This window comes from Strix aluco, chromosome 18 (genome assembly GCF_031877795.1).
Source record: "Strix aluco isolate bStrAlu1 chromosome 18, bStrAlu1.hap1, whole genome shotgun sequence".
In the NCBI taxonomy this organism is placed as follows: domain Eukaryota; kingdom Metazoa; phylum Chordata; class Aves; order Strigiformes; family Strigidae; genus Strix; species Strix aluco.
This window is the reverse complement of record NC_133948.1, coordinates 1,834,622-1,850,475: the sequence shown is the minus strand read 5'-3', so window position 1 is coordinate 1,850,475 and position 15,854 is coordinate 1,834,622. Positions and strand designations below refer to the sequence as shown.

Genomic DNA, 15,854 nt, shown 5'->3' with positions numbered 1-15,854 from the left:
AGAAAGCAGCCGTTCAGGCAGGAGTAGCTATCCAGCACTTCAGCAGCGGGCAGGACACACCAAAACCCCAACTCAAACCCAGGGCTACAGGAAAGTAAAGCCCAACTTATATTACCTTTCCCTCCCACTGGTTTTGTTTGGGCCAGGCAACGGAGTAAAATGTTTTACGGGGGAAAAATAAAATTTAATTTAAAAAAAAATAATGCTCAGGATAGGAACTTTGCCCCTGATGGCGGGAGCATCTACCGACTGCGGGCACGGCGGGGCGGTTCGCGTGTCAGGAGCCTGCCGGTGCCGGCAGCACCGGAGGCAGCCGGGGAGCGCTCCCGCCTCGGGGCAGCTCTTGAACTCCCCTGGAAGCACCCGCGGAGCGTTTAGGAAAAGCGAGCTGCGGCGGCGAGCGCCGGCCTCAGTGCGCCCGGGGTTCGGGGGGAGCCCGGGGGGAGCCGAGCCCCGGTGCCGGCGGAGCTGCCCGAGGGCGATCCCGAGCCCTTCGCGGCGGCGGCCCCGCAGCGGCCCGCTGGTAGCCGCGGAGGATCCCCGCGGCCCGCCGCCCCCCGACACCCCACCCGCGGCCTGCCCGCACCTCCCGGCCGAAAGCTCCGTGCTCCTTCCACAAACCTGACGGGCCGGGGCCCGGGGGGCCCGCCCGGAGCTCCGCGGCTGCGGCCCGGCGCGGCGGGGTCTCCCTCTGAGGGGGAGCGGGGCGGGAAAAAAAGGGGGGGGGGGGTTGGAGCTGGCCCTGTGAGGGGGATGATGGAGCCGGCGGCTCGGAGCCGCGGCGAGTCGGCGGCGGGGCCGGGCTCCAGCCCGTTTTTAAATTTCCCTCTCAGGAGCTGTCCAGCCTGGAGCATGCGCGGCCGGGGGCCGCCCGCAGGGTCAGGGCCGGGGCAGGGCCGGGGGAGCGCGGCGTTTCCCGGCAGCCGCCGCAGCCCTGAGAGCCCCCCCCCACACGCCCCCCAGGCCCGCCCCGCCAGCGCCCGGGGACCGGGCTGTGGGGAGGGCGAGCGGGCCGGGCAGGGGAATTTAAAAGCAAAAGAACCCCCCCAAAATACATAAAATTAAAAAAAAAAAAAAACCAACACACCCAAACAACTTCTTGCAACTTTCCAGAGAGGGGAAGGGGGAGGGGGGACCCACCCAGCGCGTTCAAACGGGTACCGGCGGTTTGAGCGGGCAGCGGGGGGATGAATGTGTGAGGGGAGCGGGGAGCGGGAGCTGCGGCAGCGCCTCGGGGGCAGCTTTGCGCCGGTGCCCGGTGCCCGCGGAGCCGCGGCGGGAAGGGGTGGGGAGGCAGCGCCTGGGTCCGCCTCTCCCCCGCCCGCCGCCGGCGCTCGCTTTCCCCGCCGCTGGGCCCGCCGGGCCCGGGCCCGGCCTCCACCCCCTGCCCCTCCGCGGGAAGGTGCCCGGGAGCGGCGGCAGCGGGTTTCCCTCAGGCGGGCCCGGCGGCGGGCAGCGCCCGGGGAAGGGAGCCGGGGCAGGCGCCGTCCCGCCGCCGCCGCCTCAGCGGTGAGGGGCCGCAGCGCTGGGGTGTGAGGAGAGCGGCCCGGCGCTGGCTGCCGGGGCGGGGGGCGAGAAAATGGCGGGGAGCAGGGACCTGAAGCGGGGGTGAGGAGGAAGCGTGTCCCTGCCCTCATGGAGAGGGGACGGCTCCCCCCGGGGGCCTGCGGCCGGGGAGGCGAGAGGGTTTTCCTCGCTGTGGGGTGGGCAGAGGCGGAGGGGAAGCGTTCTTCTCCCTGGCGGGGAGGGAAGGAGCCCGTGGAGCTCCCGGCCATCCCGGGGCACTGAGGGTGGTGGGGCCGGGAGAGCCCTGGGCAGGCTGGAGACCAGGCTGCGGGGTGCCTGGTAGGCCTGGGCACCTTTATTTACCTAAATTAATACATAAAAAAATAAATAGGAAATAGAAGATTTCATTCTGACAACCATACTATTACTTACTTTTTCACCAGAGGATTTTAAGTGCAGTCCACCCATCAGGCAGTGAAGTCTGACAGTAAAGGCGGGAGTGCAGGACAGCGTTGCCTCCAGGTACCACAGAGATGGGGGTGGAACTTCTGAACCATGGTCAAACCTTGTACCAGCGGAGGGTCAGCCCCAGGAGCTTGCTGGGTCTTCTTGAGACCAGATTTTTCTCCCTGTTAGCCCATCATCAACACAGGTACCAACCTTACTTGTCATGAAAGGTGGCCTTTATGTAGAAGCAGTTTGAAATCAGTGGTGAAACCAGGTCATTTGGACTCTGCATTGCAAAGCGTAAATGTGGAAATACTTTAAATATACTTGCAGAATGAAAACCCAGAAGATCTCATGAGAAATTTGTTTCCTTGTGCTTGACAGTTTACCTCATGGTACAGAGGGAACGAAACATGAAGACAGGGGAGATATTTTCTTCTGCTGTTAATAAGAATCTGTTTGATGAGCATCAGATCTCTCTCTGTTAATTACTGTCAATAGAAATGGAGAGTAATCAATACTTCTCAGCATCAAGGCCTATACCAGGCACATCTGGAGAACCAAAAAGCAGAATAAAAGTCAGAGTACTGCTAGAGCCTAAGGCATAGAGTTTGCACAGTTGCAACTGTTCCCTTAATTACAGTGATTACGTTGTGTTGTTTTTGTAATTTATTACAAGGTCATCTTACAGCCATTATATACTTACCTTGTCACTTAAAAAACACTTTTTAAAAAATGCATTCCTGTAGCTTAATATTTGCAGGAGGGGTAAAGATAAAATACACTATTTCTTTTAAACTTTCTTGGAATCTGCTCAAGCCATTGTGTTGAACTTTTCGCTTGACTGGTTTCCTTGTAGCAGGACATTCAGTGCAGGGATTCGTTTCTCTCATTCAGGTGATTTGCATACCTCCTGCTTGGAGGGGCCAGATTATAACAGGTAAGGAGTGGAAGGGTGGCTTATACCCGCCTTGCTCACTAGGGGGGCTTAAACTGAAATATGAAGGGATAAAGAGCTTAGTTCTCCAAACAGAAGAGTACATAGCAAATTGCAACAAGGAAAGTTCTAGTTAAAAATTACGAAGAAATTTTTCACAAGGAGGGTAGTTCAACATTGTGGCAGGGCACAGAGGGATGGTGAGTCTCTGCCCCTGGGGATATTCAGAATTTGACTGGACAGAGCTCTGAGCAAATCGATCTTTGTCCCTGCTTTGAGCAGAGGTTTGGAGCAGAGGCCTTTGGAGGTCCCTTCCAACCTAAATTACTCTGTGACTCCGTAACAGTGGCATGTAGTACTTCTTGGGAAACAGGCACATGAATATTTGCAGGCTGCAGGTTTTGTGACTCCTTAGCAGAGCAGGTGGTGGAGTCTGCCAGTTACTAGCTAAAACAATGTTAAAATTATCAAACAGATTTAAAAGCAGAGTTTGCTCAGTAAGCAGCAGGCTTTGAAGTTACCGTGCATGGTTTTGCTGTTACATTCCATATATTTTTTTCAGAAATTCTTTGACTGTTCAGTGTTATGTCAGCTCAAAGTTTGAATGCAGGTAAACTGCAAATGGATGATTGGCTTTAGAGAGGTGGACTGTAGCCAATTTGTCCTTGTTTTAGGTGTTTTCTTGACAGTTAATGTGACACTGGAGACATTATGCTGTCCAAGAGAATAGTATGAAAAGGAATATCGGTGTGTCTTGTTTTCTTAGAGACGTTAGTTGGGTTCCTTTATGTGATTTAAAATGAGAGAATACAAGATACCATTTATAGTCTTGTCTGTGTTAAGGAATAGGGCAAATTCACCTGACAGAACTGAAGTTATTTTTACAATGAATATTAGCAGAGAAATGTATGTTAGATATTTCTATTCATCCAGTTTCTAACTAATTTATTTTGGTGGCATGTAAAGACACATGTAGCCTTTAAAGTAACATAATGTTCAGCAATTAAATTCTTCCTTTCTTTGGAGCAACTAGATTGTAGCAAATACTAATGCAATAAAACAAGAGAGGCAAAAGAGGGATTTGCTTTGTAAAGGCAGTGACTTTCTTGTGTATGAATTTCTCCTAAAATTATCTTGAATTTCTATAGACCATCATTTAAACTGTAGTTGCTTCCTTTGGATGATGAACTGAATTCATTTTGCTAGCAGCTGAGGTCATCGTAAAACAAGTTTGTTTTATTTTCCAAGCTCTCAAGTGTGCGTTAGGAGACAAAAAAAAAGTGCAAGAGAGTTGAGGACCTCAGACTAATTTGGACAGGGACTTGTGGTTTCTATGTTGGACCTAGTGTGGCTGAAAAGCAGCTTCATGTTTACTCGTCATCTTTTTTGTCAAAGGACATTAGTGTGTCCTGACCCTCAATCTTCTTACTCCTCACTTGGCATGTTTTCTGATTATAGTTTTTATCCTTCTTCAGCTGAGTATCTAAAATGTGCAGAGAAAATAACGATGTGAGTTAAGATCAGTGCCCTCTAGTGAAATGGGGCGCTTCTAAAAGCGGTTAGTGCTTCTTAAAAAGGAATCATTTCCTTGCACACTTCAAGCCAGCTTTGTTTTATGTGAAAGAGTGGATTCTTTAGCTCCTCCTTTATTTACCCAGGGCCTTTACGATTCATCCCTCCATTCCCCTCAGTACAAAAGTGAAATATTCTATTTACATTTTAAACTGCAACTTCATCATGCATATTCTCAGTGCCTGAACAAGATGAGAAGTACGTTATACCTCATCCCCCCACCAGCGCACAGATTCTAAGTTGGTGTTTGTATTCTTTCCCTCAGAAATAAAAAGCAGCTATTTCAATTACCCAAAGGTTCTTTTCCCAAGACATGTGCATTGCTATCTGAATGAAACTAATGTGCAAGTGGATTCCCTACAACCCATTTTAAATACAGGAAACTTTACAAGCTTCCTCCTTCTATTACAATGCAAAAGCACTGACCGTTTTTTTTTTATTTATTTTAGAATACTGTATCGTAACAAATTATACTTAAAAATCATTTAGTGTGAAATTGCAGATTAATCCCATAGGGATGGGGTTTTAGCACTCGTCTAGCCACTTGGGAGCATACAGATGGTGAATCTGAGTTGTACAAAAGGCACAATCACTGATTACATGCATGGATGTAACGGACAAAAAGGCCTTCCTCACGGCTAAGGTAAGGAAAACACGCTGGAGGTCCTAGTGCCTGGCTTGTTCAGAAAAAGCTACATTCTAAAATGCCTTTCTTGTTGAAAATGTTCATAACATGCATCACAAACAAAGGGAAACCTGCTTTTTACTCCCTTTAGGATCCCATTTTTACTTTCTAAGGCAATTACTCTTTTCTTACTCTTTTGTTGCTGTTGTTTTGTTTTATTGCATCTTTAGGCAACAAACAAATGGCGATTCCTTTAGAAGGAGTTTGGCAGCTTCTCTCACTGTCCTTGTTACTAAAACTAATGCCTGCTGTTCTCTGTTCAGCAGGGGGAAAGCTGTCATGCTCTGTGTGAAGTACTGGGAGTCTGGCCCTTAAGAAATTAATCTTCATCCTCACAAAGATGATATTGCTGCCCTGTATAGCCATGAAGTTAAAACTGCCATCTGACCTACTCACTGATTTTAATGTGAAATTGTTAACACTTAGGAACAAAATCCATCATGCTGTGTAATCCATCATAGTGTGTCTGGGTTCATTAGGGTAAGGTGTGTCATCAGAAGGAGAAGCGTCTTTGCTGGTATCCTGACTTAATTTTTCTGTGGGTTAAGATGTTTTTAGAATGCAGTGTTACTGAATAATTCTGAATTTTAGAAAAAAAAATAGTTGGGGATGGCTGCTCTGTTTACCTCAACTTTTAGAATTTCTCTAAAATGCTGAACAAAACTATGATTTATAATGTCTTTTGAGGCTGAAACCATCTCCCTGCTGTACATTTGCAGAGTGCCTGGAAAAATGAGCCTGGGGCTTCTAAATACCCCTGTAACACAAAAAATACAGAGCCGCTATGATATTCGCCTTAAGAGCTGGCAGAACCACAAAACCAGACCCACTAGGACACACAAAGCCCGACAATCTGTTTATAATTTAGCCACTTAAACCTGAGCATAGCACAATTTTATCTTTGTGAGTGGACTGCAAGAATATTTTGCCTTGATAAGTGTCTATTTTGGGGCAAAACGTAGTTTATAGATAGTGTAATTGCGCAGTGCAATGGTTATTATATACAATATGATGAAGCAAGTGTTGTGACAAGAGAATTCTGGTTGGCTGGCATGTTTTCCACCACTTTAAATGTCCAACGTAATTGCTCTTATCACAGGCTGTTAGCAATTTTAACCCTCAAAATTTTATTAAGGAGAAAGTGATCTCGGAGAAATGTAGTTTCAGTATATTTTTACTTAGCCTCCAGCAAAATAGTTACTTTCAGAAGTACAGTGCCTAATACGGGATTGTAGAAATAAGAAAAATTAGGACTGAAGCTGAAATTTCTTCCTTGAACCATTCTGTTGTCTGTAGATATCGTGCCATGTATGACAATTAGTATCAGCATGTGCAGAAGGTAGGTGTAGGTGTAAAAGGTTGGAATAAAAACCTACTGTGACCCTGAAATTTTGATGGCCTAAATTTAGACAGCGAAGTTAGAACAAATCCCTGTACTATATAAGCGTAGTATTAATGCTTTTATTTTGCATTTTGGAGAGAAAATGTATACTTTTAAAATCATATTTTTTTCAAATTTAGAAGGAAATCAATATGCTGCTGACTGATGGATATAATTTACATCGTCATTGAAAAAGACTGTTTCAGCAACAGATGATGCTGCGCACAAAAATGTTAGTTTTGGTCTCTTTATTGCTCTCCTGCAGGCTGCGGTTTATTTACAGCTGAAGAATGCTGCAGAGAGTCACGTGTAGGTCTCACCTATTTCTTCACCGTAGTAATGAGCTTGTCCTAAAATAATATTCCTGATTGTTTTCAGCAAATCTGCATGGATTGCGTTGTGCAGATAATGGCAGTGAATGCTTTTATCTATACCTATGCTGACGTAAAGTTTTTCCTTTTTGTAGATGAAAAGTTAGGAAAGAAGAGAAGAGGAAAACTTTTCAGCTTCCTGCTTTCAGCTTTGGGTAAATATACAACTTTTTGTCATAGAAGCAATGAATGTTGACTACATGAGTACTTTGGGAAATGCATCTCTGAGGGGCTGTTTGTTGCCTCAGTTGGAGACACAGCTGAATCTTCAGCCCTTGAAAGATTAAATTGGTTGCTTCACAGAACGATAGACACCTGGAGCATGACTGGTTAGTGTCAGAGAGCCCGCTTTGGTCCACCTTGCCTCGCAGCAAGGCTGCTGTAATGTCTAACCTTGACAGAGCGGAATTAAGTTTGCCCAGTCCGTTAGGCGCTGAGCCGCACGGAGAGGCAGGCGTCATCTGAAGATCACAGTCTGGCCACGCTTAAACCGATATTTCTTATGTAGAAATGCAGTGACAACAGCTAGAGAAAGGCCAAAGTCTAGCTTGGGATTTAAAGTTTTGCAGAACTCAAATCTCCCTGATCTTATTAGGCTTATTAACCATGACTAGAAATACTCAGTAGAGTATTCTTCAAGGTTTCTGGAGAAAAACATTAATAACAAATACACCATTTTTTCTTGGTTTCTGCAATATTTTCAGCATATACACTGACACATTTTATCTCAAATAAAAAATAACACCCATAGGATGTCAGGGTAATACTCTAAATCTGTAAAGCCCAAATACAGTATGATAAAGAACTTTCATAATCCATGACAGAACGATTGATTTCCATTTTCTTCCTAGCTTCTGTAAATCTTAGGTGAACATGTAACTAGTTTTACACATGTATCGTACCTCATAAAAGCAAATCTATTTTCCTGCCAGTCGGGTGTTTTCTGGGATTCCTGGTTCTGAGGAGTATTTGCATAACTATGACTTTACAGGTGGAAGTATCCTGCAGAATCCCACACTGTGATAATTCCTTTGAAGTCAGTGAGACTATCCACAGGAACGAAGATAAGCACGTACATATTTTTCTCAGGACCTAAGACTGAAAAGTTAAGATCCCTTCTCTTAATAAGGCCATCATCAAATTAACATAATCAAGAAGTAGTCACTTCTATTACGCACAGCTTCTCTAGCAGGTATCCTGCTACCTCAGCATCTCTGTTCTAAACAACACCACAATTTAGATGAGTGTTGTTTCATGTTTACAGAAATCTAATTAAACCATTTCTGCACCTTCCCTGACCAAAATTCTTAATTTCAGTAATTAGAAGACACCACAGTACAGACACGCTGTTTCATCAGATTTTAGGCTATGAGACTTAAAACTAACATTTTCAAAAGCATTTCATGGTTTGAAAGAATGGTCAATTAACCTTCAGTTTCCTGTGGGGAACCCTGCAAAGAACTGTCAACAGTTCAGTTTAGAGAGATTTGTCCAGTGACCTACAAGGCCACTAAGTTCACGAATGCATGTACCAGTGTCATCATAGATTTGTTTCCTGGGTTACTATCACGAGAATAAACCAATTGTTCAGCAGTTTCTGCTACAGTACGTAGGTGACCCACTGAACGGTGGGAAGTGCCTCGGTGCTACGATGAGCTCCAGTACAGCCCGTCAAAACTAGCACAGGAAAAAAGAAAATCTCTGGTATCTTCAAGATGAATTATGTGTCTCTTCCTTCTTCCTTCCATAAGGTTCTTTTTTTTTTTTTTTTTTTTTAAGATGAGGCCGGGGGGAATTCATCGACTGCCTGCTGAGTTTCTTTGTATTTCGAATTCTCTTCAAATGGCAGTGTAAGATAAACATCTGATTATTCTAGTGGTGACAGTCTTCAGATTTAAGTGATAGCAACATCTCACTTTTTATTCCAAATTAAGGGCATTCTGTGGAGCAATAGAAATCGATTCAGGGGATGCACGTGCTGAAGAAAGTCAGGCATACCCATTCTGAGCCCTTTAAGAAAGATTACACTGTCAAACTACAGTGAGCTGATTTTGTTGTGAAATTGAAAAGAAACCAAGGGTCTAGTCCTGGCCACTGAAGTCAAAGAATATCTGGTTTCATGGGGGGGGTGTGTGTGTGCAGAATTAGCCATAAATAAAATTATCTTCTGCGTAGGATTTGATACATGGAAATTAAAATCTAGCAGTTGGCATTTGGCTTTGCTTTTATTTCGGCGCTATATAAGCGCAGGCTTGTAGCACCATTTTGCAAGCTGCATGGAGAAGTGATTTTTTTTTCTTTTAGTCAGCATCAGAATGTTATCCCTGGCCAACTTGGCAAATGGATTTTGATGTATTTGTGCTCATCTTTACTGGTTGCCAGTTGTGTGGATTATTTCAGTGCTTTCCTACGCATGGCTTTGAATGCCATGAATCCTTCTGTGAAGCCAAGTATCTAATTTAAAATACCAGGCAATTCTAAATGATAGCACTGCGCCATCAGGTGAAATGAAAATAGTTCAGTGTCATGTGAAACGTGGAGTTCTTACATTAAATCTGATTTTCCTGGCTTTTGTTATTTTGTCACACCCTTAGCACTTTCACAAGCGTTGTCGGGGTTGTTGCTTCATGATTGTAACTGTCTAGAGTACAGTTTAAAACACTTCAGCTGATCCTATGTGATGGTCCAAACTTAAAATTTTAATAAGTAATCAGGAGGGTTTGCTTAAGCATCACTTTGAATGCACATCTATATCTTTGTTTAAGATTTTCTTCATCGTAGTATGCACTATTGTCTGAAGTAGTTCAGTTTATTACACAGGGCTCTGATTAGAATATGTGTTGTCATATTTTATCCATTAACGTAGGAATGTAGCAAAAAAAAAAGACTTCTTTAAACCGAAAAATTTACATTTTAGTGTTTCCTAAAAACTAAGAAGTTGCACAATGTTTACAGAACGTCTTTTAGTGTGTAATATTAGGGTTTCATTATGTTCCTTTCAAGTTATGATTTTAAAAAAGAAATCTAGTCCAAATGCCTTTTCTTACCATCTTTTTCATTTTTTCATTGTTCCCCTTGAATATTGAGAACTGATGCCAAAGGTTCTTCTTACTCCCTCCAAATGCATATAGCAGAAGGTCATTTTTGAGCAGCTGAGGGAATCGGATAATTCATTCTTTCTCATGGTTTTTATCTTCCGTATAGGAAAAGCAATTTTGAAGAATTGGGACTCCGGGCACGCTCTGGTCTCCGGGGTGCAGGAGCTCAGGGGAGCAGCTTCCCCGCCCCCGCCTGCTCCGATCCCGCAACATCCCCTATTGCTCGCTCCAGGCTACTGCACTGCACCCCTCCTGCGGGAAGCTGCTGCCAGGCAAGTCTGGAGAGCTGGGGGGAGCTGGTTAGTGGGAAAGGAAATGAGCTCTTGAATAAAGAGCAAAAGTAGAGCTGGAAACAAAAGTTAAGTTCTTAATTCAATGATTGCAAGTAACGTCACGAAGTGTACGGAATACCAGTCATGGGTCTAAACTGGTGGTTGGGCAATAATATCTCTTTTCCTAGCATAGACCATGTGTATGGTCTTGCATAGTACAGATTTCCACATATTCTGAAGTATTTACTAATACTGGATGTCTTTGCTGAGTAAGTTAGTAACTCATTTTGTCAGCATGTTGCAAGAACTGCTGGATACCAAGCCCTGAATTGAGCTAGACATCCAAATTAGAAACAATCAAATTTACTGCATGGTATTGAAAATGTAAACTTTGATTCCTCACATATTTCCTATTTGGAATTTATCACTAAAATGAGTGATTAGTTCTGTTAAGCAGATAGTGCCATAATGTGGTTGTCAGTGCCGTGGTTAACTCTTCTGTAAAACAGGTAAGACCCCTTTCTGTTACTATGCTAGGGCTTCATTCATTAGTTTTTACAAAACTTTCAGATACTTTGATGGAAGAGGCTGTAGAAATGCAAAAATATCATCACTATTTGCTATTGCAATGAAGGAAAAAAAATTAAATTTCCTCACAGAAAAAGATGTCATTATATGAATTCAGCTTGGCCCAGTTCCACAAATCCTGATGATCACTGTTCAGAAAAATAGTCTCTGACTTTGAAAAAGTTGCAGAAATGGATCTGTAAGCAACCTCTTCCAGATCAATTGTCTAGGAAATGCGACATCTTTTTGTTATGAATGCCTTGAACTCCCTTCAAAGTTGTGAATTTAATTCAGCCACGTTTTAAATCTTCAGTATGCTAACCCACTTTAGATTTCTGACATAAGGAACTGAATGTCATTGTTAAGAGTTTTTCACCATGCTTACATTTGGATTTCAAAGGTGCCACATACCTGTGAGACTCACAGGATGAGATCAGGACAGAGGGATGTGAAAATTTCACAGAATACACATCTTGGCATTGACCAAAGTCATAGGGCTCAAGTGAGAATCAAGTTAGCAAAACATTTGATTCTTCCAGTGAAGGGTGCAAAAATTAATATATTCAATAATGCTTGGGGGGGTTTAAAATACAGAGATATATATATGTATATTCATACAGATGTGTGTATGTATATATGTATGCAGGTGTATGAGTACAAGGCCACAGAGATCCCTCTGTAAGTTATTAGTTATCTTCCACAGTCAACAATTTGTGTAAATATGGATATGTACACAGGTCCTTGTACTCATACGCCTGAATTCCCACCAGAGACACACAGCTGTGCATCCTAAGAGCAGTTTTTTACTGAGTGCAGGTAACACCTGCTACAAATAACAGAATTCTCCAAACCCTCGGTGCTTTTGTTTTCCCAAGTGCTGCATGACATGAGCTGGATATACTTCAGACTAAAGGAAGTATATAGATTTTTCTATTAGTTTTTTATAACTATCATTTCTGAGGATTGTGATTGAAATCTACACCCTGTTCTTCTGAGTGCTACACAGATGCAGAGGTAGTCATGGCTCAAGCACCAAAGATCTTCCTGCCTATGTTGGTTGATTCCCATCTGACTGTGGCCACTGAGCAGCGGACAGAGGTGCAGTCAAGTGCAGCAGGTTGTCGCCCAGAGCCTGGCGTGGCTGTTTCTTGGTGCTTTCAACCCAAAGGAGACACTGGAGGAAGGAATAGCATTGATCCTTCGTTGTATTTTAGCAGTGACGTGTTTGTGTTGTTCTACTGTGGCCATAGAGAGTCCTCTCGTGAGGTTCTCTGTGTACAAGAAGGGAAGTATGAAGGAAAATAATGGGTCAAATTATACATTTGCACATTCTTTCAGAATAAGTCACACTGGGAAGAAGCTGAGATGCTCAACTGTTCTTTCTTTCCTCAGAAGTCACAGAGAACGGATTTAAAATGCAAAGCATGACTTTGCAGGCCTGTACATGTCAGGGGGGAGGGGAGCAGGGGATAAAATGCCATTAGCGGCACGTTGCACGAGCATCGTTAGACATTGAGAAAGATATCATTAGATTAAAAAAGTGTCTTCACAGAGAAACAAAAGGCGAGCCAAGGCACGGCACGTCAGGATTGCCCAACGCGAACTTCAGAGTCATCGCTGTTGACAATAGATGCGCAGGCAAGCTTCGCCTGGGAGAGGCTACCAGTCCCAGGCAGGGTCCACGCGGTGCTAACAGACACTGACTGTCATTCTAGCCGAATAAACAGTCAACAGGGCTCCACATCTCCCTCTCGGTTCAAGATTAATTACTCATCTAAAATGACAGCTACTGTCTAGTGCCTAAAAGTTGTCAGGCGCCGTATCGCCCATTCATGTTTCTTCAAGGACAAATGGTTTCATTTCTCTCGGGCGCGTTTCTGAATTTGTCTGACTGTTCAATTACATCTTTGAAAGTGCTTAGCAAAAGCTGACAGATTTCTCCTATTTTTATTGCTGAGGCTGAATAGGAAGTAATCTGTTCATCATCTGTAACGTCTATCAAGACAGCTAAGTTTCTTCATACATTCAAATTATCTTTCCCGGATTTATTTTTTATAACACTTAAGTAAAATAAAAGCTCAGCAATTTTGCTACAATCCTTGGAGCATTACCTAAGAAAAATATTGATCCTGCTAAACTCCTGAAAATTGGCACTGGAATATGAAGTTGGGCACCTATTTTTCTAGTTTTATTTTTGTCTTGACAAGTAGGTTTAACCTTTTTGCGTTATATATTTTGTTGGTCTAGAACGGGCCGTTTAATGGTTAGATGAATTGCAATATATGGGTATGCAACAGAAAAAAGAATCTGTTGGAGTTATTCATGTGCTTTTGGATTTGATTTACTTCCTACTTCCTTATTTAATAACTAGGTTCCTTAAGACTCCTTAAGCTTGAATGACCCATGTTTTGTTGCCGGGTCTATTCCAATGACCCCTGCCAAGACCCCTGCCCCAGTTCGTCTATCAGACAAAAATGAATCTATTCCAGGAGCTATCAGTTCCCATTATCTCTAATTGAGCCTGACAGGTGGAGACAGGCCTCATTATTTTTAATTGGGCCCTATAGTTCTAGAGTTAAATTAAACACAATTTAATGCAGATAGCTCATATACATTGGTATGACAGAGTCAAATTGTATTTTAAGTTTAATGAAACAACAGTTTTTGTTTCCAGGCTTTGCTTTTACACAGTTTTACTGCTTTGAGCTCAGCATTATTTAAAACTTGCCTATTGCATGATGACATGTACATTAATTAGAATCTGACCTGATCGTGCACCTGTTGAACCTTTTCACTACACACACTTTTATACTGAAAATCGTAATGTAGGCATAAGGTGGCGATGAGCAACTCTTTACTCTCTAATAAGCTCAGACTGTCTGAGATAGATGGCTAAGAGAGTTTTAAACAGATTTACAGTCGCTAGTCATGCAAAAATAAGAAACTCCCAAAAGTTTTCCCAAAACTCCTGAGTGGAAGTTTTATTCAGGATCTAAACATGAAGATACCTCTGTATACCTCAACAAGGGCATTTTTACTGCTTTGTAGCAGAGCATCTGGCCTTTTTCTATCATGAAGTGAACATTTTTGTCACTATTAGGTGGTGCTTTTCTGCAAAGACACCCCTGAATAAAGAAGGAATTGAACCACCCTGTTAGGTGCATGTTGCTCTAAATATTATAGATGATCATGTACTGAATTCTCATTGGGAAGGACCATGCCAATCCATGCTGATGAGGGAGCCAGTCTCACCATCCTTACTCTAGTAGTCGTCAGCCATACAAGAGTTTGTAAGATCATTCTCTGTGCTCTTTCTTTGCAGTGAGTCAGCAGTGGGCTGCAAGACAAAGTCAATTTTTATTGAATCTTTAGCTTTGCCAGAGTTATTGAAGCAGGTAATCTATCAACGATACTCCTCTTTGGATTAAGGATCATGGAACCAAGTTTCCTAATTACAGAAGGCTTTGATTAAATATTGGATTTTCAGATGCAAGCTTCCCTTTACACAGGTAAGGTTAACAGATACTTCTTTCAAAGGACATTTCCTTTAATATAATTGCATTTGCTGTAGCTCCCTCTTCAGCTTTGCTTGAAGGTCAAGTAAATAAACTACACCACTTCTCTAATGAGATGTGACACACATAATCAAACTGGACAGTTTTTCACAAAATGGGTGTTTAGGAATCCAAGACAAGTATGCTTCTGTTTGGAACGGCAGGAACTCTAGCCTTCTTAAGAGCTCAAACAGCTTGCATTTAGTAATTATATATTGTGTGTTTAATTAACAGATACTTAATCATGGAAATTCTGTGTCATCAAGCCTATAGGCTAGGATTGTCCTGGATAAAAAGAATGAGGATTACCCAATGTTTATATAGCCACTGTACCTTTCTAACTGCTTTCCTTGGCCTAAGCACAGGCATCCTTTTCAGACCAAAAGTCATTTATGCCTTACTTCTAGCTGTCTCTAAAGTTTCTTCTGAAGCATGTTACATCTGCAGCATAGAGTAACATCTGGATGAGTACTTTGTTGTCTGTTCTACTGGACTGAATCTCTAGCTTTTTCTCCCTGCATTGCTGTTTTTGAACAAAGGTGCCGTCATAGATGAAAGGGCTGCTCTACCTTCATTTTTCCTATGGGCACTGACTGTCACTTTCAGGTGGTAGATACCATTTGATTTGTTTTTCAATTTATTAATTTGCAGGGAGGCACTTTATATTTTAGAGCAACAGTAGGGAGTATTTTCCATGCTGAAGGTCTACTAGGAATCTCAGGTAATACTGGTGTGACATACTGTCACACCCTTCTCCCACCTGCAGCTCTCCTGGGAATGCTCCTCCACTCCAGGGGCACACACTGCATTCCCAAACCTCGGCGTGTCCATCACCCTCATACGCCTTTCCAGCATGTTCAGTTCCTCCTCTCCCAGGACAGGGCAGGGCTTCTCTAACTCACTGCATCCTTCTCCAGAGGTGTAGCCACATTGCACAGAGCTCCTCAAACCACCCCATCCTCCTCCTCTGCAAATTCACTGGAGTCAGTGACGGGAAGCTGGAAGGGGAGTAGCTCAGACGGGTGGAAACTGTGGTATGGGGGAGAGGGATGGAGATTAGCAGGGAGAAAAAATAGTGCTAGAGAGAGGAAGGGAAGAGTCAGACCAGAAGCTTGCAGGACACAAGTCAGTGATGGTGTTCCAGAGAGAAAATGGGGGTGTAGGGGAATGGTATCATTTCTCCCCAAATATTTTTAATTGAAGTAAAAACGGTTACCAAAAATAGTATTTTTTTTTAGTCCAACCAGTCACTTGAAGGTATATCTGATAGCATCTCTGGAATTAATTTTTCATGCCCATATTCAGTACGCACATGCTACTTTAGACATAGCTAAATGCATGAGCTTCTCAGCTCTTCTACTCATTAGGTATTTTTGTTAGCTTTAGCTTGGCCAGCAGAAAAACCCTCTTTTCCTAGCACTGCAGGAGGTCCCTGCTGTGACAGGCTAAAATACCAAAAGATAC

General features: G+C 43.2%; 1 protein-coding gene across 6 annotated transcripts in view; it reads left to right on the top strand.

Annotated features, from left to right (window-relative positions):
* Positions 1-1,394: 1,394 nt before the first annotated feature.
* MYO1H (myosin IH) overlaps positions 1,395-15,854 on the top strand; it is a 57,526-nt gene continuing 43,066 nt past the window's right edge. For 2 of the 6 annotated variants that reach the window (XR_012625598.1, XM_074843717.1), the window contains exons 1-5: positions 1,395-1,509; positions 1,950-2,158; positions 6,995-7,054; positions 10,104-10,269; positions 14,159-14,345. The gene's annotated coding sequence lies outside the window, so the exon portion shown is untranslated. Of the gene's footprint in view, positions 1,510-1,949; positions 2,159-5,498; positions 5,633-6,668; positions 6,761-6,994; positions 7,055-10,103; positions 10,274-14,030; positions 14,346-15,854 lie in introns of those variants that run through there. The other 4 variants (XM_074843719.1, XM_074843718.1, XM_074843720.1 and 1 more) reach the window with 4 other exon arrangements.